The 27,425-nt window shown below is 34.1% G+C and overlaps 1 pseudogene; it reads left to right on the forward strand.

Annotated features, from left to right (window-relative positions):
• Positions 1-27,425, forward strand: part of LOC106059518 (dynein axonemal heavy chain 6-like) — a 108,706-nt pseudogene that overhangs the window by 52,817 nt on the left and 28,464 nt on the right.

Here is a 27,425-nt window from a genome sequence, read left to right on the forward strand (position 1 = left end):
TGAAGGAGGCCATTGTATTTATTCCCTTTCTACATCATGTTTCTTATAGGTTCGCTGGGAGGAAAGTGTTGCCAACTTTGATGTACAGTTGAAAAATGTAGTAGGAGATGTTTTTATAGCAGCAGCTTGTGTAGCTTACTATGGGGCCTTTACTTCTACTTACAGGCAAAAACTTGTAGAAGGTAAGTCTAAACATAAAAAACAATGTACTTTTAAAATGTTTAGATACAGACACCCTTGAAAACTAGTACCATTAAGAGAGCAAACTGGTCGTGTGGTATGCCTTTAGAACTGTCATCAGTTTGAACCCTTCCCACTGCTGTCTGCTTTGGTTCTCAAGAAGTTTAGATTGGTACATGATAATCTTAATCTTATCTTATATAATACAGACGTTACTTCAAAAAAGAAGATGATTACGTCCTACGCGTCATGCATTTAGTCATGCATATTAACCAATGACTTAAATTCTGCCAAGTCACTGGTTTTCCTGGCTAGCTCAGGCAACCCATTCCATGCTCTAATAGCACTAGGGAAGAAGGAGTATTTGTACAAATTTGTCCTAGCATATGGGACGAGGAATGTGCCTTTATCTTTGTGTCTTTCAGAGTATTTTATTAAATTTTGTTTTTGTATTTGAAGATTATGGTTCAGTGTTTTATGTATGATTGCTACTTTACTTTTGAGCCTTCTGTCCTGAAGGCTTTCTAAATTTAGTGATTTTACTAAAGGTGTTACTCTAGTCAAATGTGAATATTCGTTTGTTATGAATCTCACTGCTCTATTTTGTGTCTGTTCCAGTTTCTTAATGTTTTCTTGAGTTGAGGGGTCCCAAACGGAGGATGCATATTCTATTATTGGCCTAACCAAGGTTAAGTAACATTTTAGTTTTATGTTCTTATTTGATTTATAGAAATTTCTTTTAATAAATCCTAATGCTTTGTTTGATTTTTTTGTAGTTTCATCAATATGTGGATTCCATGATAGTTTTTCATTTATTATAACACCTAGGTATTTTGCGTTTTTAGTCTGTGATACTGGTTTGCCATGAATAAGATAAGTGGAATTAATTTGTTTTAGTTTTTTTGTTACTCTTAACAACTGACATTTTTCTGGGTGGAAAGACATGCTCCAATTTGATTCCCATTTCTGTAATTCATCTAATTCTCTTTGTAAAATATCTGTGTCTTGTGTTGTTTTTATTGTTCTATATATTATGCAATCGTCTGCAAATAATCTGACTTTTGTTCCTGAACTAATGCAATTTGGTAAATCATTTATGTAAATTAAAAATAGTAGTGGACCCAAGACTGTACCTTGAGGTACACCTGAGTTTACTGTTATCGGTGTTGATTTAGAGCCATTTATTATTACAGTTTGTTCTCTCCCTATCAGAAAGTCTTTAATCCACTGATGCAGTGGACCATTAATGCCGAAATATTTTAATTTTTTAAGCAAACTATGGTGGTGAACTTTGTCAAAAGCCTTAGAAAAATCTAGTAAGATAGCATCTATTTGTTCACTATTATCTAAACCTTTTGAAAAATCATCAATTAGTCCTATTAGTTGTGTTTCACATGATCTATATTTCCTAAAGCCATGTTGGTATGGTGTGAGGACATTATGTTTGTCTAAGTGGTTTATGATGTTGCTACATATTATGTGTTCTAGGATTTTACATGTGATGCTGGTAAGTGATACTGGTCTGTAGTTCCCTGGGTCAGATTTTTCTCCTTTTTTAAATAGGGGGGTGACATTAGCTTCTTTCCAGTCCTTTGGTACTCTGCCCTGGTTAAGTGAAGCCTGAAAGAGTATTTTGAACACTGGGGCTAGCTCATTACTTAGTTCTTTGAGTAATCTAGCTGGAATACCATCAGGTCCAGAAGCTTTATTTATAATTTCTGAATGAATGTCCAAAACTTAAAAAATGAAACCTTTATTAATGCAATGTCTGCTTATACCTGATTGTTTTTTGACTAGCTTAAGTCTTGTGTTGGATACATAAATACATTTTTTAGACCTTTGTAGCAGCTTTTGATTCATTTCAGTTGTAAGTTTTCCTAATCGCCCATTAATCTTGATACATGACAACTAATCATCCTCAATTAGGTTTTGAAAATGGTGAAGGCTGTTTCTAAAAAATGTTTATAAAATGTTTTACATGTTACGGATGTTCCTTCAAAGATAAGGATAATCTACTTTCTAGTCCAAACCTTCTGCTTTTGAATTGATCATTTGAGACTGTATGCCTTCCTGGCCAAACATCAAATTATACAAACTTCTTGTTCTCATATCTCTTGAAAATATTACTAGGTCTAGCTTGATTTTTCATTATTTAGTTATGCTTTACTCTCAGATATATGATTTAGTAGTTAGAAACAAAATATTTTACATCAATTATTATTAACTTAGAAGGCGCGGTGGCTGAGCGGTAAAGGGCTTGACTTCCTAACCGTTGTCCGGGGTTTGAATCCTAGTGAAGACTGGGATATTTAATTTCAGGATCCTTGGGCGCCTCTGAGTCCACCCAGCTCTAATGGGTACCTGACATTAGTTGGGGAAAAGTAAAGGCGGTTGGTCGTTGAGCTGGCTACATGACACCCTCATTAACCATAGGCCACAGAATCAGATGACCTTTACATCATCTGCCCTATAGACCACAAGGTCTGAAAGGGGAACTTTACTATTATTAACTTAACTGTATCTTGTATTTCTCACATTTAATTATTTGTTAAAAACTTTTAGAAATATTTATATTAATATATATATATGAATGATATATATTTATATTAAGAAAGAACATTTTTAAGAAAGTAGCATAACATAACCTAAATATTACCGCAACGACCAATTGACATGACTGAAATACTCTGATGTATCTAGCATGAATACTTAGATTCATTATAAGACATTTGAATGTATTTAATAATTTGGATACAAAAAACTTTTCTACAGGTTGGACTAAACGATTGATTGAGCTTCAAATACCTGCAACAGAAAATATGACTCTTGTGTCAGTCTTGGCAGATATATATGAAATTCGACAATGGAATGCTGATGGTCTGCCAAGAGATGCTGTGTCAATTGAAAACGCTGTTCTTGTAACTAAAGGTCGCAGGTGGCCTTTGATGATTGACCCACAAGAACAGGTAAAGTTTCTAAGTAAACAGATAATGTTTCTAGTATGTACTTGTATTGATTAAAGCTGAGTATTATTGTTGACACTTCTTTCAGGCCAACAGATAAATCAGAAATAGAGAGGCTCTAAATAAGCTTAAAATTATTAAATTATCAAATTCCAACTTTCTGAGAACACTAGAAGCTTGCATAAGAGCAGGTTTACCTGTTTTGATGGAGGATGTTGGTGAAGCTTTGGATCCAGCACTAGAACCTGTCTTGTTAAAACAAACATTTATACAGGTAACATTTTTCTTTTACAACTAAACATTTAAACACTTTACTGTATACCAAAATTTTCTCTGTGTGTGTAAAAGCTGTGTTTGTAAAAGCAAAAAGGTTTAATGATGGAGTTATGTCTCCTGACTTGTTACAACTTCACATTATCTACCCTTGGACTCCAATATGTTTTGAGGGTTTGGTCAGTGCAACATTCAATTCATTTCTCCATCTATAATTAAAGTGCTTTACATTACAAGTAACATATCAAGCTTTAAACTCCTTTAGGTAATTGAACCTTTTATGTAACATTATTGACTTTTTCAGTTATATATTCATAAGTAAGGTCACTTTTATCAAATTTGACACTATGAAAATGCTTCATTTCTAAGGACTTAACATGTTTCTTTATAAGAGTAGATCCAAAAATTTTGACTTTTTTGGGGTGCCTAATTAGGTATATGTGAAGTAAAGCTATTGCTTGTTTTAATCCCAGAATTCTCAAAGAGATGCACAGGACTGTGTTAATGCAGAGTGTTCAGATGCAAATGTATTGTTGAACAGAGAGGAAAAAAATGTTACTGTAATCTTTTAGAACACCTGTCTTGGTTGCTGAAGTTATCAAAATATATTTTGTACACAAATAAATAGTATAGTGTTGTAGGTAACTGTGAATGAAAAAATGCGAGGCTAAAATGATAATACATAAAAGGTTAAGGATGATTTTATGGAATGCCTCCCCCCTCCCCATTTGCCAATGCTTTCAATGAATTTCATAGTGTTGTATCTGGTCTCCTTAGTGGTTTTCTTGGAATGTTCCTGGTTTTAATTGAATAGAGTATATGTAGTCATAACGTATGTCCAATTAGAAAATTATTTTCTGGTCAGAGCCTACTTGTTATAATATAGCAGAGAACAGATCATCTTACCTTATCTTGTCTGCCTACCATATTCCTTTGTAGAATGAAATCTTGATAATGATATTTTAAACATTCTCGAACATCATTCTCATTATAACTATGTTATGGGCTGATTTATGATAATTTTTCTTTCCTTTTCTAAGGGAATGAACTAAGTTTTATGTTTAGACTCACAATAGATTTATAGGAAATATAAGAAAATATAAGATGGAGTTCATTTGCCCCTGAGTCCACCCAACTCTAATGGGTACCTGACTTTAGTTGTAGAATGTAAAGGCGGTTGGTCGTTGTTCTGGCCACATAACACCCTGCTTGTTAACTGTTGGCCATAGAAACAGATGACCTTAACATCATCTGCCCCATAGATAGCAAGGTCTGAAAGGGGAACTTTACTTTTACTTAGCTCGTGTCTCATGTTTACAGGAAGTATTCAATGAACAGCGTTTTGGATGTAATCTTTAAAATTAAAACAAAAGTTAGTTTATCTTGTAATATTTCTAAAAGTAAGGAAGTCTATTCACATGTAAAATATTTCACATGTTCCTTCAGATTTGATGGTAATTTCATCCTAACCAAACCTCTCGCTGAACTGTAGGTTATGAATCTGGTACTATTGAGACCATCGAACAACAGTCCAGTCAGCATATCACACTACCTGGCTGCCGTCAATGAAACGATAAGGAAAAATCTTAGCATGAATAATATTATAATAAATGAAATGACCATAAATAGAATCATGATGAATCAACTAGTAATTAATAAGATTATTATAAATAAAATCAGCATAAGTGAAATTATAATTGAATTTGTCATGAATGAGCTTAAAAGGGATTGGAAGGATAGAACTTGCAGTTAAAAACTAAATTTTCAAAGTGATACCCAATGTGTAGAGTTTTAGGCCAACATTCTGATTAAATAAAAATTACTTTTTAATCTTTTTTTTTCGTTGTCTTTTTTCAGGGTGGGCGTGTGTTGATTCGCTTGGGGGATAGCGATATAGACTATGATAGAAACTTCCCTTTCTATATGACCACCAAACTGTCTAATCCACATTACTTGCCAGAAGTCTGCATCAAAGTAACAGTTATCAATTTCACAGTCACCAAGAAAGGCCTTGAAGATCAACTTCTTAGGTTGAAAATTTCTTTTTCATCTGTTTTTTTTTTTAGTTACATGCATTTTATTTTAGCTCTGGCTTAATATCCAAAGCATTCTTTCAAGACTAAATTAACCAGTCGAATATTTAAAAAGATTTTTTAAAAAATAAGATTAGTTAAACTAAATACATTACAATTTTTATTACCAAAATAAAACCTACATTTATGTAATTGTTGTTTTATTGTTTTGATTATGAAAATAGAAATAGAAATTTTTTTTTGGAATACAATCTGTTTTTAAATAGACTAATTTTCAACTAGGAACAGTAAAAATTTCAACTAGTTACATTTAAAAGGTCAGACATGAAAAGGTTGTTTTTCTTTCTATTGGTTGTAGTGATGTTGTCAGTTTAGAGAGACCAGACTTGGAAGAACAAAGAAATGAACTCATCATGAGAATCAATGCTGATAAGAACCAGCTGAAATCTATTGAAGATAAAATTCTTAAGTTACTTTTTGAATCGGAAGGAAATATATTGGACAATGAAGAACTTATCAATACATTGAATGATTCTAAGGCAAGTATCACATAGGCCTTGAAATGTGAGAGTTTCACATGTGTGAGTTTCACTTATTTCCATTGGTAATGTGGGTGTTTATGACCATTAAAGCATCAATCAAATGTCCCAAGCACATCTTGAGGATCTCTCATTCCTTATATCTCTCGGCAGAAGTAACACAGCACTAAAATAATTTTTTTTATAATTCCGCTAGCAGAGTTTAATATGTAATAATGATCATATTATTATAATGTGATTTAGAAAACAAAGATGTAGAAGACTAGAAATCAAACAGAAAAAATACCATTATGTTTTATTAGACTTGGTTCAAGAAAAAACAATGTTCATAAAGTTAAACAAAATTCTAAGATTAAAATGGGTCTAACAATGTTACCAGAAAATTATATCATGAGGGTGTCTACCAAAATTGGTTTTAGTTGCCAATTTAAAGTAAAAACATCATGTAACAGTGTAGATACACTTGTTGAAATAAGTTCAGATGTAAAATGTATAGCAGACATGTATTAACTAGTTTTTAATTCTGATCAACTTAAAGAAAAATATTGAATGGTTTCTTGACAGGTCACCTCAGCAGTTATCAAAGACTTACATTGGATTGTTTCTTGACAGGTCACCTCAGCAGTTATCAAAGACTTACATTGAATTGTTTCTTGACAGGTCACCTCAACAGTTATCAAACAAAGACTTGCTGAATCCGAGACAACAGAAGAAAAGATCAGTGTGGCCCGGGAGAAATATCGCTGTGTTGCTGAGAGGGGTTCGGTTATGTACTTTGTGGTGTCTGACATGGGGGAAGTAGATCCCATGTATCAATTCTCTCTCAAGTATTTTAAACAGGTAAAGGAATGGATAAGCCAATAAAATCATCACATTAGTATGTGTAATTTACATTCCTAAACCAATAAGTATTGATCTTAGTACCCAAAGTTGGTCTCTTTCAAATTGTAGTGGGCCCATGCATAAATGTAAAATTTTTAACTTTACCCATATTTACTTCATATACATTTTGCAAGTATTTAAAAAGGATATTGTTATAAATGAACTTATTGATATGGGTAAGGTTAGATGTGCATATGACACGCTCACACAGGTGACAGAAGCCATCTACTGCTAGCATTAAACCAGGATGAGGGATGGCCCTTCAGGAACACTCTACTTGAAAATAGGTTGTGATGTGGTCATGTGATTTGTCTAAAAAAGGTCTGGGGACATTCTGTCATTTCCTAGAAGGCCTTCATTGGCCCTTTATAAAGAGAAGAGGTGGCAGAGTCAAGATAGTCTGGTAGAGTCCAGGTTCAGTTCAGTTCTGGACAAAACAGATAGTCTAGTATGATTAAATTAAGTAGAGCAGTACCTTTTTGTAAGGTTCTCTACAGTGAAGTGCTTGTGCAGTCTTTCAAACTTCCAACTGTACAGTATTTGACATAGTTTATTAGAGTTGATAAAGTACCCGGCAATCTGAGTCCAGTGTTTCCAGGCAGCCAGATAGATAGTCATAACAATAAAAAACAGATAATTTACTCATGTATAAGCACATGTGTTTTTTTCTCATATTCTTTGACAATCAGTATATGTCTTATCCAAAATATCCATTATTTACAGTTAAAGTTTGAAATACAGTGTCATTATTAACTAATTTAGAAAATTCATTTTAAAATGTTTAGCTTCTTTTTGTATTGTGTTGCTGATGGGCAGAACCACTTTAAACATTACCCCTGTAAACCGATTATAATAATAATCTTTATTATCCATGAATGCTTTGCTAGATGGTATATTAGATGACAATGACGGTATATAAGATGATAATGACGCCAACCTGCTACAAATTTTAGCACTGCAGCTATGGTTCTTGACAAGGCTAGATGGGATTCTTCTGTAAAATCCATATTGTTTCTTTGTGATTAAAAGAATGAATTACAAGGTGTCAACATTTTTGTCATCTGTGCCTCTGTAATAAATTGGTAGGGTTCGAAAACAGGACTAGGCAGTAGTCAAAAGGACCGAGGAGCCATCTGTATGAGTATGAAGTAGAAATTAGTTTGGTGTATTTTTTAGAAAATCTGAAACAAATTTGAAAAATGAAATGATGCTAGTAGTTTTCTCCCCTACACCCACATTACTAATCAAATTTAAAAAAATAAAAATCTCCCTCCCCATCATCTGATTGTCTGAAAGGAAAATTGGTCCAGTCCAAAGTTAGGCAATCATGTCTGAGTTTAATTTGAATTTTAGCCTTTATTTTTCCAATGTTTCAAATGCTTAGGATTTAGTCAGAAACATCTTAACCATTTTATTATTTTAAAATTTTATTCAGCTATTTAACAATACAATCTCAACCAGTGAGAAGTCCGATGACCTTCAAACACAACTGGACATTTGCTTAGAAGAGACTACAGTATGTATTTACAAGAATGTTTCTAGGTAATTCTTGTATTGTTACCTGCATTGTGTCTCATGGTTTCAGTAATATTGACATGACTGGAATTGGTGTAATGCAAAAAAAGCACTCCACTGCCTATAAAATGCTTCCAAAGGCCTGCGTCTCAACTAGCCTCTGACAACTAGTCCAACTCAGATATTGGATCCGGCTTGAACTGTTATCTGTAAAGAAGAGAACTGGTGCTTTAACAAGTAATCTTCAGGCAGGAAGGGGCTCCTTAGCTTGCTGGCTACCCACCTAGGAGAAGGAAAACTCAAATTCAAATCTCTACTCATCCCATCCCAGTGGCGCTACAGCCCATGGAGGGCTCTGGCCTTCTTTAACACATCCTTCCATTCAGATCTCTCCTGGGCCTTTCGTCTCCACGCCCTAACCCCAAGCTGCTTCAGATCTGCTTCCACGTCATCTATCCATCGCATTCGGGGTCTGCCTTTGAGTCGCCTGCCTTTTGGTTTTTGCCTGTATACGATTTTCGCCCCTCTGTTGTCTGACATTCTTTCAAGGTGACCTGCCCAACGTAGTCTGTTCTTTTTTATTTCGTTCACTATTGGTGGGTCTTCATATAATTGATATAACTCATGGTTAGTGCGTGTCCTCCACCCTGTTTCATCCTGTATGGCACCATATATTTTCCTAAGGATTTTTCTTTCCCAAGTGTTAAGTAAATTTTCAGATGTCTTTGTCAGTGTCCAGGTCTCACTTCCATACATTGCTGCTGGTCTTATTATAGTTTTGTATATTATTTTCTTGGTTTTATTTGAAATCATTTTGCTCTTAAGTAGATGGTGGGTGCTATAAAATGCCCTGTTGGTAGGTCATTTTTGAAATTAATAGTACTTCCTAGATATTTGAAAGTTTGGATGTTTTCAAATTCGTGGTCTTTGATTTTGATATTTTGTCCCTCTGTTTGATTGTCTCTTGTCATTGTGATGTACTTGGTTTTACTGTCATTGACCTCAAGTCCTGCTGGTCGAGATGCTTCTTCTAGTTGTATGAAGGCTCTAGCGATGTCAGAGGTTTCTTTACCCAATAAGGCAATGTCATCGGCATAAGCAAGGTATTGTAGAGGTTGGCTGTATATCGTCCCTGTTGGTTGTGGACCCATGTTTTCTCTCCTGAAGTAGTTAGTAATAGTTCCCCTTGTGTTTATGTGTATATTTCTTATAACTCTCTCCAGTGTTAAGTTGAAAAGCATGCAGGAAAGTGCGTCTCCTTGTCTTAATCCTTGTTTAATCCTAAATTCCCGTGAGTGTTCTCCATGTATTATGACTTTGCTTTTTGAGTTGTTTAATGTCATATGTATAAGTCTTGTCAGCTTATTGGGTATTCCAAAATCCTGTAGTGTGTCATATAGGTATTTCCTTCTGATACTGTCATAAGCCATTTTATAGTCTTGATAAAAAAGTTGGTGGATTGGTATGTTGTATTCATGGCATTTTTCTAGTATACATCTTAGTGTGAAGATGTGGTCGGTTGTGGATTTGTTGGGTCTGAAACCACATTGGTAGTCACCTAAGATTTCTTCTGAATATTTTCCAAGTCTCTTAGTTATAAGCCTAGACAGTATCTTATAAGTCACATTTAGTAGAGAGATTCCTCTGTAATTACAGCACTTTAACTTGGATCCTTTTTTGTGTATTGGAGTTATAAGAGCCGTTTCCCATTCTGTTGGTATTACTTCTTCTTCCCAAATTCTTGATATTAGTCTGTGTATTTGGGAATGTAAGTCTTTCCCTCCATATTTAATTAGTTCTGCTGTGATTTTGTCCTCTCCTGGTGCTTTGTGATTCTTCATGGTCCTAATTATTTCTGATGTTTCAATGAGTGTTGGAGGGTTCACTAAGGGATCTGGTCCCCCATGCGGCAGTTCATATTCTCCATTGTCTCCATCTTCAGTGGTATTTAGGATCTCCTCAAAGTATTCAGCCCATCTCTCAATGACCCTGCTGTTTTCTGTAATAAGCTGACCATCTTTGTTCTCACACATGTGTGATCTAGCTTGAAATCCGTTCTTTTCATCTTTAATTTTCATATACATTCCTCTCATGTCTCCCTCCTTTGCTAGTTCCTCAATTTTAGTGATCTTGGACTTTTCCCATTCCCGTTTTTTCTTTCTTACAACTTTTGTGGCCCTTCTTCTTGCTTCATTGTATTGCTGTCTAGTGTTCCTGGTTTCTCTCTGTAGCATTATCATTTGGGCATTGTTCTTCTCTTCTATAGTTTGTCTGCATTCATCATCATACCACCCTATTTTCTCGTTCTTTTGTTTAAATCCAACTACCTCTTCTGCTGTTCTTTTGATAGCATGCTTTATTATTTCCCAATGCTCATTTATGTTATTTTCGCAGTCCTTTTCTAATGTTGTCAGTTGTGTTTGGAGTGCCATTCTATAAGTTTCTGCAACAAGTGGATCCTTTGTGAGTTTTTGACTATCATATTGCTGTGCTCTCTTTCTTTGGTAATTGTGTATGGTACTTATTCTTTGTCTAAATTTAGCTTTTACTAGTAGGTGGTCTGAGTCAGCATTAGCTCCTCTGAAACTTCTTACATCTAGTATGTCTGATCCATGTATCTTATCTATGAGTATATGATCTATTTGATTCTGGGTGTTGCCATCAGGTGAGATCCAGGTTACCTTGTGAATATTCTTATGTTGGAATTTTGTGCTGCTGATAGACATTCCTTTTCCTGATGCAAAATCCACTAATCTTATGCCATTATTGTTGGTCTCTTCATGTAAACTTTCTTTGCCAATTATTGGTCTGAATACTGGTTCCTTTCCAATTTTTGCATTGAAATCTCCTAGGACTATTTTGATGTCATGCTTTGGCGCTTCATCATAAATTCTTTCCAGTCCATCATAGAAGGCTTCTTTTGTGTTATCATCTGCATCTTCAGTAGGGGCATGAACATTGATAAATGATATGTTGAAGAATTTTCCTTTCAAACGTAGTGAGCAGAGTCTATCACTTACAGGTTTAAATCCAATGACATTACCTACCATTTCCTTTTTAGCAGCAAAACCTGTACCTAAGTTGTTAGTGCTTCCACCACTATAAAATATAGTATACTCCTTGGTTCTGAGAATGTCCGAGTCTTTCCACCTGATTTCCTGTAGGGCTGCAAGGGGTATCCTATATTTCTTTAACATTTCAGTAAGTTGGGCTAGCGCACCTGCTCTATAAAGGCTTAGCACGTTCCATGTCGCAAAACAAAAATCATGTCCTTTTCCAGGCCTAGGTCGTTTTCCGTTGAGATCTGTCCGGGTTTTCTTGTGTGTATTAGCTTTTGTAACAGTATTTTTTATATGACAGAGTTGTTAGCCCTGTGCATAACCATCTGGGGGGCTGCCCCTTTCAGCTCTCTGGATAGCTGCCTTTATTTTCGGGTAAGGTGCCCTAGCCTTTGTGGATCCCTCCACTTCCTACAAGGCAGCAGGTTTGATTTTGGTCCACCCCGGGTATTTTATTTCCCCGGTACCCACCATATCTGGAGGGCATTCCCCTATCCGCCACCTGGGGAGGCGCTCGATGGGAGATCAAAAACTCCACACGAGCAAATCTCTACTCATTGCAGCTATATCCAAACATGGGGAAAGTTTTCAGGAGTCAACCCTGAAGAAAAATCAAGAGCCAGTGACCCTTGGGCAGCTTACAGTGCTACACCCTGGCAGAGTCTGGGATGCCGATAAAATTTACTCCTTAACTTTATTGGCATTAACCTTCATTTGGATAGATCAGCTGGTTGCAAGGGGGGAGGACTGCTGCGTGTGTGACATGGTTCCAATCATAGCCTATGTATTCATCTCAATTACATGAGACCAATAGTTGTTTCATAACTGAAGGAGGCCATAAAATAATCAAATGTATCTCATAGTGCCTCTAGTATATGGTTTTGTGGGTCATGCTTTATTTTGTAGTATGCTTGGTCCCCTTTCACATCCTTCAGATGCAGATGATGCAAAGGTCATCTGTTTCTATTACTGATGGTTAACAAGGGTGTTCTTAGCTAATGTCAAGTACCCATTATTTATATTGTAAATCTTAAAGAATTCATTAACTAAATTAACTTTGATCTTACTTACAGATTAATGTGACATGTGAAATGAGATATTCCTCTAGTGGTTGCTTTGATTTTCTTTCAGAGGTCTCTTTGAAAAACACAAGCTTGTATTTTCATTTTTGCTTTGCTCAGAGATTATGAAAACTGAAGGGGAAATAACTCCCTTGGAGTGGAATTTTTTTCTCCGTGGACCTATTGGAGGTATAGAGAAGGTACTATACATTTTGATTATTATTTGTCTTCTTCTCTTATTTTAACTTCATTTATTTTAGGAAATGCCTTCACAGAAATGAAATGACTTTCTAGAGATCCTAGAGATATATAAATATGTTATCATTTTATTATATACATTAGGAATAAAAGTTTTAAATAATAGTACACTTGTATGGAATAGTGATTTTCTGTGACCGTGGCTGTGTATCAATGATTAGCCTCTTTATGCAGAAGAGAAGTTAAAAAGGGAAGATTCTAAATTTCAAGAGATGTTAAATGCTGAATGCCACAGAATTTTCTGTACATCTTAAAGATTGTAGCTTATTCAAATCAATTAGATTTGAGAGTTTAAATTTATATAACCATTGAGAATCAACACACTTTGTCACCACTGACAACTTGACATATTTATGGATTATTTAGAATCTCATTGAAAGAGGAAGGTTAAACAATTATAGAACACACAACTTCTATCAAAATAAAAACTTTTTTTCTTTTATTGTAATTAAAAGCCATTACATTTTCTATAGTAAAATGTCCCCAAACCAGAAAACACAACGTGGCTTCCATTAAATGTTTGGAAAATGGCCTGCGAGATGAGTGACACATTTGAAGACTTCCGTTACATCCATTATGATTTGGATAAAACACCTGTATGGATAAGACTGGATGAAGGCCCTGAGGTAATGATAATGATAACAAAATGCATTACCCATATAAAAAAATATTAAAACAATCAGTCTCAATCAAACTGAAGGCTACATATCTTAATAATTAGGACATATCTTCAAAAAAGATCATTTCATTCTTTGAAATCTGTCTCTTTAATCTATTTGTACATAATAATGAGAGACTTAACTCTGCAAAGGCATTGTTTTTCTGGCTGATTTAGGCAACCCATTTCAGGCGTAGGAAATAAATAGCACTTTTTAGAATTTGTCCTAGCATTTGGAATGAGAAATATGCCTTAATCACTTGTCTTATATTAAATTGTTTTATTGTGGTTTTAAATTATACAAAATATTTTACAGTTTGTGGCATAGTAACCATGGCACAAATGGGTTCCGTGAGCCCAGGCTCATTACCAATCTCTTAAAAAAAAAAATGTGTTTTAATGTTTTGAATTATTACATTATTTTATTTCCCATTAATTCTGTGATTATAATTTTTAAATTGTCTGCAGTATATTGCCATTTGATAAAGAAACTGATGGGGCCTCCATACAGGATGACTAAATTTAGTTTTGTCATTCTAGATTCATTGTTTTAATCCTGTGCCCAAGAGTCTCTTGCTACCCCTTCTGTTTACTCTGTAATGCTAGCCAAACACATTTTCTGTAATAGTATATAGCCTGGTGAGCCAATACACATAAAGCAATGAACAATCAAAATAAGCACTATATTTCTTATGGCCCTGAAGAATTCACATTAGTCTGAACACATTTGGATGAACCTATAATAAAAATCTGTCGTTGAAATCATTAATGTATACTGTGTACAGCTCTCTGTACTTTAGTTCCAGTGTTACTGAATTAGACTCAGATGGCAAGTCCAGTCACATTTATTGGGTTGGTTAGTTCTTAGCTTCATATCAGGATTTCCTGACCACAAACTCACGAAGCTCTATTACTATCTTAAAAAGCTGAACACATGGACCAAATGAAGATTGTAAAATTAAGAGCAGATAGTTGCTATCTTTGCACCAAAAATGCAACAGCTTTTGTTGAACCTTATGATGATAATATTCATGAGGTCGAAATGCATTTTATTGATCAAGCCAGTTACCTAATGAAAAAACAACCACAAAAGTGCAAACATAAAAAAAAAAAAAAAAAAGCAGAAGATGCAGATTAAGGAGACGCCCACAAAAATTCAGACTTAACAAACAACCAGCAAGCTTGCAGACAAAAGAAACAAGCATGAAGATTAAGACAAGAAACAATTAGCAGAAAATGCAGACATAAGAAAAACACCTTGAAGATACAGACATGAGGAACAACAGGCAGAAGATGCAGACATAAACCTTTAAATTCAAGAGTGTAAATTTGAGCCTCCAACTAGGAACAATTAAGTGAGTTGGCATCTTTCACACAAAAATTGTAGTGCTTGTGACAATAACAAAACAATAGTGCTTTGTGACAAAAATAAAGTTTTTTATTTCACTTTCTCTAGTGGGTATTCCCATTTTACATAATGATTTATCAATCTATGTAAGCAATGGACATAAAGTTTATACAATAACTGTTGGAAATAAAGAAAATGAACAAGATAACAATTATTTTGGTGTATGGTTAGTTTAGTTCTTTCCTTGTAAATCCTAGGCACAATTTGAACCGGAGGGGGTATGGGGTGAATGTTATGAAAATGATTTAATGTATCAGTTGTTGTTGTTATGTTAACGTGTGCTTGTAACTTTCCATAAGAATGTGTTCAGCAAATATTAGAGATGTGTGTTGTGTAGTCATTCAGTGTATTTCGACTCTATTGTATTATTATGTTCCTAACAGGAGGCAAGAGAAAAAAAGTGTTTTTCTTTACAATAACTGTTAAAGAATTTTAAAAAGGCTCATTTTTTTAACAAGGATGTATTTTATATTCAGCTTGACTTGGGCCTTTAGGTCTAGGTTTTACAATGTTATGAATGCAAGAAGCTTGTGAAAGTTTTTGTGTTTTAAAATTGTATAGATTATAACTGAGAAAGCATGATTTTTTTTATATCAAAAACTTTAGGTTCGAGCAAATCCTCCTCCGGAGCGCTTTCTCTACGCTGTCTTGGATCCCCCTGAATATAACGATGGTGATCTGCCTCTTCCAGATAGAGTTAATGGAAATTGGAATGATCGCCTGACAGCTTTTCAAAAATTAATGTTTGTTAAAGTTTTCCGTGAGGAAAGGGTGAGTTTTCAATTAAAAGTTTTGTTGTGTGCCCAAGAAAGAGCATCACACTCACATCTTACAAACCAGTACATAGACCTACTATTTTAACTGTGAAACTGGCAAAGGGGATCAAAGGATCTTGCGCCATAGCCTTAAGTTTTCTTACCATGGTTATAGTTTAAATATTAGATCTATGTTCTGCGGCACAGGTTCTCTGTAAAATCACATCACATCTTAGATCCCTGGGTTAGGGAAGTCAAATGGATAATCTAGATCTATGGCCTGCTAACCAAACTTCTTCCCAGTTAGAGGCTCATTCTGGCTTTTTACAATATGATGAATTAAAAACAATGCTTACACTCACAATGTTCAAATGTTTAAAAGGAGTTGATATTCTCTGTAACATGAATTAACTTAATTTTGAGGTAGAAAGACTAATTGAATAGATCTAGATCTAGATTAATCTAAATTGATGCCAGGGTTATCCTTCAATGCTAATAGATATCTTGGGGCTATTGAGATTGTTGATCCATTGAAAATGATAGAAAAAAGTAGCAGTTAGGATCAAAATAATCTTCTAACTATAAAGCACTGTGTGTAAATTTTTTTCAACAAAGATATTTTTCTTGGGTTTTATGTGAATAAAAATTAATTATATCCTTTTTGGATTTATTGTTAACTTTTATATTATGTCAATTCTGTTTTTATCCTAGACAACATTTGCAGTGACAGAGTTTGTTTCTGAATGTTTAGGGAAACAATTTGTTGAAAGTCCTCCTGTCACATTGCCAGAACTCTATGAAAGTATGTCTAAGACTACTCCACTGGTCTTCCTTCTTTCTCCAGGATCAGATCCAATGACATCATTTCTACGTTTTGCTAAAGATATGGGAGTTCATGAAAAGTAAATACAGACATTTTTTCAATAAATATATTCATTAAATTATTTTTCTACCATAAATGTCTTCTTTAAATTAAGCTAAATTCTATGGGAATTTAAATATGATTGTTATGGAAAAGAGAAACATAAAGCTTACATGGAGAAACTGCTGCCATTTTTGTGACATCTTTTTTGTGTGGTGTCAGTCTGCTGCCCTTTCATATCAGTTAGTTACTTCTTGAAAATTAAGTTTTAACCGAAACAATTAGCTTCTCTACAACATAGGGAACTAGATTTCTTTCCAACACTAGCTTTTAATACAAGTAGATCTACATCATCTCATTCACAAAGTCAAGGCTCTAACTCTAGTTAGACTGAGAGTTTCTTATTACAGTGTTCCCCCTGCTTCCTCATTTTCCAAGAGTTTCTGAAATCTCCTCAAATTTACCCATATGACTGAAACAGCTCAGCTTTGTCTTTTCACATTATAGACTTGAGAAGTTCCTCCTTTTTTTTTGTCATCCAGAGTGTTGACTTGTAAGAGTAAAAACCCAGCATTTTTCTGTAGCATTTATTTGAATTTTTTCTGTCTGTGTTCAGTATCCAACTTTCACAACCATGTGGGGGTTCAGAGACCACTAGAGAAGAATGCAGTTTTAATTTGGTTGGAAGCTGTTACTTTTCCACATTCTCTAGTTTGCTCATGACAGCAAATGCCAAGCTTAAAAGGGTTTTTATTTCTTATTGATCTGAAGTCCATATCTTCCAATGTTTGAGCGTAGGTATTTAAATGAGTCAACTTCTAATGTTAGTTCGTTCGACTGTACCCCAACATCCGCAACATCTCATTATATCTCCAGCACAAACTAGTATTTTGAATTTATCAGCACTGATTGCCATGCAAACTGCTCTAGTATCCAGTTTTGAAGTAATATCTTGTACCTGGTCTGAAATCTCCCCAATGAGGTCTATATCGTCTTCAAACCCGAGATGAACAAAGGCTGCCCATATGGTCAAGTAGGAGTAAATCCTTCTTGAGTTTCCATCATAATATGCTTCAGAAATATGTTAATTAATAAGAGCTGGAGAGAGAATGCATCCTTACCACACTCCTATGGATGTCCTAAAACTTTCTCAAACTTGGTTGTTCAGAAGTATTGAGCTGTTTGCCTTTTGGAATAGGGCTTTGATAATATTGATAATGTTTTTATCCAAGCTGAACTTCCTCATCACTTGCCACATACCATGATGCCAAAACCAGTCAAACGTTTTTTTTTTAAATCTGTGAAGTCGTGTACCAGTTTATTTAGCTGTTAAAGACATTTTCTTCTTTAACAGTCTAATGTTAAATATATGTTCAAGAATGCTTCTACCTTTGCAAAGGACCTCCTGAACTTTTGAGTCTGTTGAAATTATTTTTAGCATTATTTTGCTTGGATAACTATTAGACTTTATCGTTCTATATTTTTTTTGTTTTTTTATTGTCTCAAGTTTTCTTTCTGGAGCAGTGGAATAAAAAAAAAATTTGGTTCTATTCTTGTGGCAATATTTTTTTAAATCCCATATTTTCTGGCAGATAGTCCTAAAAATTTTGTTATATTTGAGCCATTGTATTTTAAAAGTTCTGATGGTATTTTATCCCTCTGATGATACGATATAAATACCATAAGAAGGATAGAAGTGTTACTTATTTGAAACCTATCAATTTTTTATTTTTTCTATCTTTATACAGTTTAATTATATATTTAATAAATTCTTCTTTGTATAACTTTTAATTTGGAGCAAGCTGGCTGAGGGAAATTTCTGTGGCATTTTACGTCAGGAGAGACGATCTTTTCCCTTTGCAACATCTTGTGTGACTAAAGAGGCCAATCTTTGATACACAGCTGTGATCGCAGGTTGGGCATATGTTATCACCCTTCTTTCTGCTTCTGTAGTGTATGGCATCTGCAATCCGAGACCCTTCCTTTATGCTCTCTCTTCTTGTAGATCTATCCAGTGCTACTTTTTCCCAGCTGCTAGTGTCGATTTTGAAGAGCTTCATGTCGCGTTTGCATACATCCATATAACGTAAAAGTGGGTGACCAGCGGCTCTCCTGCCTTCTATTAGATCACCATACAGAATATCTTGTGGAAGTCGATCTACTGACATTCTACGAACGTGGCCAAGCCAGCCAAGGCATCTGCTGCTGATAACAGAGTGCATGTCCTGGCATCCTGCTCTTTGTAGCACTTCCTTATTGGTTATCCTATCTTGTCACCTTATTTTAAAGATCCGCCTTAGGCATCGGAGGTGGAAGACATTCAGCTTTTTTTCTGCCATGAGTAAGTTGACCAAGTTTCACTTCCGTATAGCAAGGTGCTCAACACACAGGTCCGGTAGACTAGGCCTTTAGTATTGTTAGTCACTCTTTTCTGCAACTGTGACATGGTGGCCATTGCTTTGGCTATCCTGTTGTTAATGACTTTATCCAGTAGAGTATTGTTGGATATGATGTAGCCAAGATAGCAAAAGTGATCCACAATTTCTAGTGGTTGGCCATTAATGTTTACTTGAGGTGCAGTATTTATGTTCTGGACTAGTATCTTAGTCTTGCTTTGACTAATGTTTAAGCCTAACTTCTGGCTAGCAGCAGATAGTTTGTCAACTAGGAATTGAAGCTGAATATCAGAATCAGCCACAATAGCTGTATCATCAACATACAGGAGTTCCTTGATAAGTAGCTTCCTAGCCTAGGTTTTTGCCCACAGCCTTGATACATTAAATAGTTTTCCAGAGGATCTTGTATGGAGAAACACACCTTCGTTGATGTCGTTGTACGCATGATGCAGTAGACAGGAGAAGAATATGCCAAACGGAGTAGGTGCAAGCACACATCCCTGCTTGACACCACTGCTTACCTCAAAAGGTGTTGATTGGGCTCCATTGAATTGACAGTACATTTCGTTTCCTCATGAAAGCACTCAATGAACTTCAGTAGTTTGGGAGGGCAACCTATTATCCTTAGGAGTTTGAAAAGGCCACTTCTGCTGACCATATCAAAGGCTTTAGACAGATCAATGAAAATGATGTAAAGTTGTCTGTCTCTCTCTGAATTTCTCCTGCAGTAATTTCTCCTGAGGGAAATTTAATTATTATGACATTTCCTAAATTTTATTTATGTATAATTAATTATTGCTTAATTACATGGTGGTTGTTTTTATTAAATCCTTATCACATTTAGAAAGTAATTTGTAGGTTTGATTCTTTATTTTAACTATTCACTTATAGTGTGAAATCAATTTCACTTGGCCAAGGTCAAGGTCCAGTGGCAGATACAATGATCAAGAATGCAACCAAATTTGGTGAATGGGTTTTTGTACAGGTAAGGAACAGAAGCTAGCATCTTGTTTTTTCTTAGACCTTTCCAATTGTCATTTTCAAAAAGTATATAGGTAACTATTATATTATAATCTCTCCTAGCCATTGACTAAACAGAAATCAATGTTTATTTTTTTTGAATAAACATAGATTTTTTTCCCTAGATTTATAAATATATTAATTAAACATTTGATTGTATTATTTTTAAAAGACTTAACATTTTTTGCGTTAAAAAGTTATTTAAACCAAAACATTTAGTTTAAATTTAACTTATTAAATTCTTTTTAGAATTGCCATTTAGCTGCTTCATGGATGAATGCCATGGAAGACATTATTAAAAATATCCAGGAGACCAGTTCACTTTTACACAGCAACTTTAGACTCTATCTGTCTTCAATGCCTGCCAAACATTTCCCTGTCAGTGTTCTTCAGAATAGTGTCAAAGTCACTAATGAGCCACCTAAGGGCATTAGAGCCAATCTAAGAAGGGCATTCATAGATATGTCAACTTCATTTTTTGAAGACCACCGTAAGACTTTTTTGTTTTTGTTAGAAAATTGTTTAATAATTAACAATAAATTCCAACACTATGATAGTATTGAGAGATGATAATGTAGTCCTCTGTGTTAATAGTAATAATGTTATTTACACTATGTATTGTGTATGGATTATTATAGTGTTGGTTTAATCCTGTGCACTCCCAGGGGAGCATAGGGCCGCAGCCACACCTCTCCACTGAACTCGGTTCTGAGCAGCTTTCTTAATCTGCTGCCATGTCATTCCAGTACCCTCAGCTTCACTGATGACTGACCTCTTCCAGGTTTGCTTGGGTCTGCCCACTTTCCTCTTTCCTTGTGGGTTCCAGTCAAGTGCCTGCCTTGCAACATTGGTAGCTGGTTTTCACAGGGTGTGTCCTATCCAGCTCCATTTTCGTTTTGTGATGTCTTGGGCTATGGGCTTTTGTCTAGTTCTCACCCACAAATCGATAGTAGTTATCTTTTCTGGCCACATAATTCCTAATATGCGGCGTAGGCATCTGTTAACAAAGGTCTGGAGCTTTTCCATATTTGTTATATTTGTTATTATAGTGTAGGTTGATTGATTTTTTAATTTAAAAATGACAAAAAAAAAGACATTTTAAAGATTAGTAATAATAATGACTGACTTAACTTGTGTTATTGTTTCTATATAAATTAAAAAAAATTTTTATAACAGCTCTGGGAATGGACTGGAGGAAGATCATTTTTGGCATTTGTTTTTTTCATGCTGTTATTCTTGAGAGGAAAAAATTTGGACCATTAGGCTGGAATAATACAGTAAGAGTCATGTTAAGACTGTAGAATTGGGATATTACAGTTAGAGTGTAGAACCATAATATTACAGTAAGAGTAATGTTAAGAACTGGAATATTATCTATTAGTGTAAGGACCCATTCAATTTTTTTTGTTTTTTAGATACTATTAAAGCTATAACATAACAGACATAAACTCAAGTGTTAAAATGACCCATTAATCTAAAAAAAAAGTTTTGAACAGATAGGTCTTAATGTTCTTCTTGAATGTAGTAGTGAAGCAAGCTGTTTGTCTGAGATCAATGGGGATTGAGTTCGAAACCTTTAGACAAGCACTGAAAAGGCCCACAAACTGTAACTTTTTAGTGAGAAACATGTCACATTGAGTCCATGGACTGCAGGGCTCTCTCTCTAACATATGGAGTGATCAGTTCACTAAAGTAAAAGGACATTCTTAGTTTTGTAGTCAATTCTTGCATTCAATGGAGTGTACACAAGAGAGCAGTAGCAGAATCACTTCTTGTTTTTCATAGGACCATTCATGCAGCATTGTTCTGAATTTGCTCTAGCTCAGCGGTTCTCAACCTTTTAAGGTCAGCGACCCCTTTTAGAATCCCCCACTCTAACGCGACCCCCCCTAACACACACACACACAGCAATAGAAGAATAGAAAAAAACAATCTATATTTTCGATGGTCTTAGGCGACCCCTGGCAAATTGTCAATCGACCCCCAAGGGGGGTCGCGACCCACAGGTTGAGAACCCCTGCTCTAGCTGAATGATGTTGTTGTCCTGTATACCTACCTGCTAGCACGGGATTGCAGTAGTCAAGGCAGGAGAGTATGAATATCACAGCTAACTTTTTTTTGTTGACTCTGTTGTCAAATATGGTCAGATCTGGCCTAATCTGCCCAGCTGCAGATAGAGATCTTTGCAGAGCTGACTTATGTGTGGGTCAGAAGAAAAGAGTTGAGGCAAAGAAAACTCATATTAGCTTAATTTAAAGAACTAAGCCACGAGCTAGCACTAGTGCTCAAAATACTTTTTCAGGCAACACTTAATCAGGGTAGGGTACCTAAGATTGCAAACTAAGTGGATAAAAGAAACCTGGCAGTTCATGATGAGTAGGGAATCTATACTCTCTACATTTGTCATGTAGTTTTCTTAATTGCTTTTGTCCTATCTTTATTCATAGTAATATATATATATATATATATATATATATATATATATATATATATATATATATATATATAATCCGTCAGTCATGAAAATGAATGCTGTAGTAGTATAGTGCTTATTGCCATTACCACTACCAGCAAAGAAAACCTTACAATATGAACAATGAAAAGAAATAGAAAAGCAATCTCAGCCACATGTGTCATGAAGTTATTTAAAAAAAATAAGTTATTTATGTTAAAAAATAGCTGGAAAAAAAAACCAGTGAGGCCCTAAAGAAAAAGCTTAAGAATTTTGGGGTAGAGAATAAGGGTTTCTTTTTTTTTTTCTGTGTTTCTATTGCTATTATTAGAACTTAATGTTTGCTATTATTATTATTATTGTTTTTAATGTTTGCTATTATTAGAAATTGTTTGTTTTTTTTTCCAAAAGAATCAACTTGTTTATTAAGGCTTGTCCCATTAAATTAATTATGACATGAAGCTGATATAAAATAATAAATTGACGAGAGTTGGCCTTAATTAATGCTAATTAGGCATGTGGCATCTGACTGTGTTAAGATATTAACTTTCATTTAGTGCTGGATATTCAAAACTAAAAACTTTTCTCTAGGTTACTAGGAAAAAATTTTGTTAAACATTTATTATTGTCTAACAACCTTTTTTTTTTCGAGAAAATTCATCTACCTGGTATATTGAAAATAATTTTTTTGACCTTTCCTTATAACAATTGTGAAAGACTATACCAGTATAGAGTCAGAAGTAATTGAAGCTGGATGATTACTTATATAATATTGTTATTAAATCTTATTTGGAAAAAAAGACTCCTGACAGACATTAATCAACTGGTAAAGGAAGTTATGTATTAGAAAAATGTATTCCCTGTGCTGTGTAGAAAAAAAAAAGAGAAAGAGATAAAGAGATAATCAATGTTTGAAAGTAATGAGAGGCTGTATTATGGGAGTAGCTACTGTGATATATGGTAGACTAGATTTGTTCAATTTAAAATAGAAAATGCAATTAGGGAAGAAAAATGTGTTTTTGTTCAGTACAGACCATCCTGGCAATGCAAGTTCTAAAATTGGTGGCTCATGAATATAAAAAAAAAAAATGCTCAACACACACAAAAATATAACAAACACACATATAAAGTATAAATATTTCTTTTATTTTTTAAAAAAGAAAATATTCAGCATCAAAACATGCAGCAATATGGACCTGTTAATTAAACAACTAATAAATCATAATGAACCTAACACAGTTAACAATAATGATATTGTTGTGTCTCTCTCCTTTGTTTCTTGATTGAAATCAAAACAGCTACCACCAATTGCGAGAATGTGGCAACTCAGATTCTAAATAGGGTGATACTTTATTGAGTCTGATGTATTACATGCCAAATAGTGTACTTTATTGAGTCTGATGTATTACATGCCAAATAGTGTACTTTATTAAGTCTGATGTATTACATGCCAAATAGTGTACTTTATTGAGTCTGATGTATTACATGCCAAATAGTGTACTTTATTAAGACTGATGTATTACATGCCAAATAGTGTACTTTATTAAGTCTGATGTATTACATGCCAAATAGTGTACTTTATTAAGTCTGATGTATTACATGCCAAATAGTGTACTTTATTGAGTCTGATGTATTACATGCCAAATAGTGTACTTTATTGAGTCTGATGTATTACATGCCAAATAGTGTACTATTGGCAACACAAAATTTCTAATTGAATAACTGTTGTACTGTTCTGATCTTGTACTGGACTCCACTGTGCTAGACTGTCTTGACTCTGCAACTCTCTCTCTTTCTTTATATAGGGTTTCTGAATGTCACTAGTCCTCTCTGGATGATCATTTCTTCACTTTCCTAAGGTAATTCATTTCAAAATATTATCTTTTTAGAAAAAAAAATGTGTGTATACAGTTTTTCTTATAAATAAGTCGTATCTATTTTTATTTTAGTATGCTTTTAATGATAGTGATAGAGAGTGTGCATTGCTCAACATGGAAATGTTTTGTAAAGATGGTTACATCCCTTGGGAGACACTGATCTATATAACAAGAGAGGTAGAGTATTGTGTGTATTGTCATTTGCGCATGAGATATAAATATTTTAGTTTCTTTCTAAAACACTAAGCCAAAAATATTTATCTCTTGACTTTTCATGACTTTGTTATAAACGTGTAATTAAAAAGAAAAATTTTAAAGGAAATTATTGTAATAGTTTGAGACAACTTAATTAATAATTTTGTAATTGGAATTGACCAGACATGTATGCCCACTTCATGTGGAGCGAAAATGACAAAACAGTGCACATTATATCATATATTCTATATGGATTTTGCTCAGCAGCTAGACATGCAATATCAGGCTTTAAGACCAAGCTGGATTAAAGGAGTAACAGAAGTGGGCTAAATTGAGTCAAGAGAGAAAAGTATCATTTTGTCATCAGACCACAGATGGCTCACATTGAATTATTATCACATTTCTTAAAATGCAATTGTGCATTTTAACATTTTAAAATAAAATACCACCACAATTTTCAAACTACATACATCCATAAAAGACTTCATACATTAATCTATATTTGTTAATTTTCAAATTTTAGGTTAACATTTATGAATGATTATTTTTTTGTACAGTATAATACACAATTAGTTGAATGATTTAAAACTTCTTTTATCACCACAGATTACCTATGGTGGTCGAGTCACAGATGCCCAAGATCAAAGATGTCTAAGGACAATTTTAAAGTTTTTTTTCAGACCTGAAACCTTAAAACCAAAATATAAATACTCAGAATCAGGTAATTGTAATGTATATTCAATATAAAGTACATTATAAGGGAAGTCCTTTAATTTATTTGTGGCAGATGTTGATGTTTATTAGCAGGTTTCAAACTAGAACTAAAATAAATTGAGTATGTTTCCTTTTTTTCTTTTTATACACCATATCTGTGATCTAACCTTTGAAACTAGCATCTTCGTCTTCGTACAAGTATTACTTCAGTCAGTACACACACACATACACACATTGTCCTTAACACAGATCAACATATTTTGATGTAAAATACAAATATTCCAAATTGATTTCTCTCATCTGTAAGTTTGTATAATGTTCTACTAATAATTTGTAAAAGGATTTAACTAGGTTAAGGTGCTGGTATAGTTAATAGTTTATGGCACATCAACATTATTTAGATCTCTATTGATTGTAGAGAAGCTGCAGGTTTAGAAGCATTGACAACTGATCAAAAAAGTCTGTATTGCTATTAAGATGCATGTCATAGAGAGGCATGTAACATGCATTTTAAAATAGTTGCATGAAGTGATCAAAGCAAAATTCCTTTTCAAAAATATGCAAACAAAAAACATACATAAATTATAACCAGTTACAGAATTGAAGTATGAGCCTAATCAAAATTGATATAACAAATTAGATTAAATCCATTCTTATCTGACTTCAGAATCCTATGCAACTTGAGCAAAGATTTAACATAGTGAAAGTAGATTTGATTAAGACTGTTTTAGTCTGTCAGGGTGAGGAACATTTTAGCTCGTGATACATTGTTTATTTTACTATTCCTCTTATCAGCTGGCAAAAGGGTTTAAAAAAAAACAACAAACTTGGATGGACACAGATCTCAAAAATAGCTCTAACAAATTTAACAGTTTAAGTATAACTTTGGGAAAAGAATAACTAGCTAATTGGCCGCACTTGAAACTTGTTTGACCATTATAATTTTTCAAAATATAAATTTCTTACAATTAAATTTTGTCTGGAGGTCAAAGAGTTCAATAAATACATCAACTTTTTCAAGAACATTTTACATCTTTGAAACTTTTATTACTTGTATTAATATCTAGATCCAGTATTCTAGTCTAGGCTACCCTTTTTTTTAATATTGCCATGTCTGCATCTGTATCATCTAATTAGAATTTTATATATTCTGACTAGATTTATACATGCCCTTAACCTTGATTTATTTCAGGTATGGGGGAGAGGGAATTGTTCTTTTGTTTAAAATGTATTATTCTTTAGTAATTAAAAGCAAAGTAATTGCTTACCAAAAGTCATCAGCCTCATAAGAAATAATGTCTTTGAGAAAAAAAAGTTATGTTGTTTTGTATTAAATACAATGGGCCATGGAAGGTAATTGTTTAAATTTAATCTATTTTTGAAGGTATTTACTATCCACCTCTTGTCAAGACATTGGCTACTGTCAAGGCTTACATTGAATCTCTACCACTTATAGATGAGCCAGAAATCTTTGGGCTCCATGAGAATGCAAACATAGCCTTTCAGTTGAATGAAACCAATGCTTTACTTGGTAAGTCTGTGTTTGTTTTGGTAACAGTCGCAATTTACTGCTATATACACTTACACTGGTTTTGTTTTGAAATACTTTAGTTAAGAATATAAATCATTGTCATATAATAAATTGTCATATAATCTTTTTTACACTGCTTTATTATGGCTTACAACATTGTAGCCATCAGTGAGTCTTATGCTCTATGGACAGACTCCTTTGCCACTTTTCTCTCTAAAAAGATTCAGATTGTGGGTCGTTTAGAACTTTCTTTTTGTTGATCTCAGGAGAACCACATTTGATTATGTTCAAGAAGAACATTCAAACCAGTTAGAAACTCTTACTTTATATATCTGTTTTGTTCACCTATTACCTTGAGCCTACTGTTTTGTTAGCAGCACTAATAAATCAATTGATTCTTCTTATTCAAATAAATCAACAAAAAAAAAGGGTGAGATGTTTGGAATTTAAGACAAAAATTTTTGTTCATGCAGAACTAAAGGAGTAAAACAAATTTTTATCTAGCTACAATACTTGATGTTCAACCGAGAATCGTAGCAGCTGATGGTGGGATGTCTAATGATGATATTACTTATGAACTTGCTGAGGCTGTCCTGGATCGATTGATTGACAAACTGGATATTGAAAGAGCGAATCCCAATATGTTTACAGTACGTACTAATATTATTAGTTCCAAGTAAAAATGGTAGTTTTTAATTCTTAGTACTTACTTTACTTAGAGTCCATCACCCCTATTTAAGTATGGGCCACCAGCAATGGATTTCCATATTCCCATTTATTGGGCCATCCTTTTA

This window comes from Biomphalaria glabrata, chromosome 7, assembly GCF_947242115.1.
Source record: "Biomphalaria glabrata chromosome 7, xgBioGlab47.1, whole genome shotgun sequence".
NCBI classification, from domain to species: Eukaryota; Metazoa; Mollusca; class Gastropoda; family Planorbidae; genus Biomphalaria; species Biomphalaria glabrata.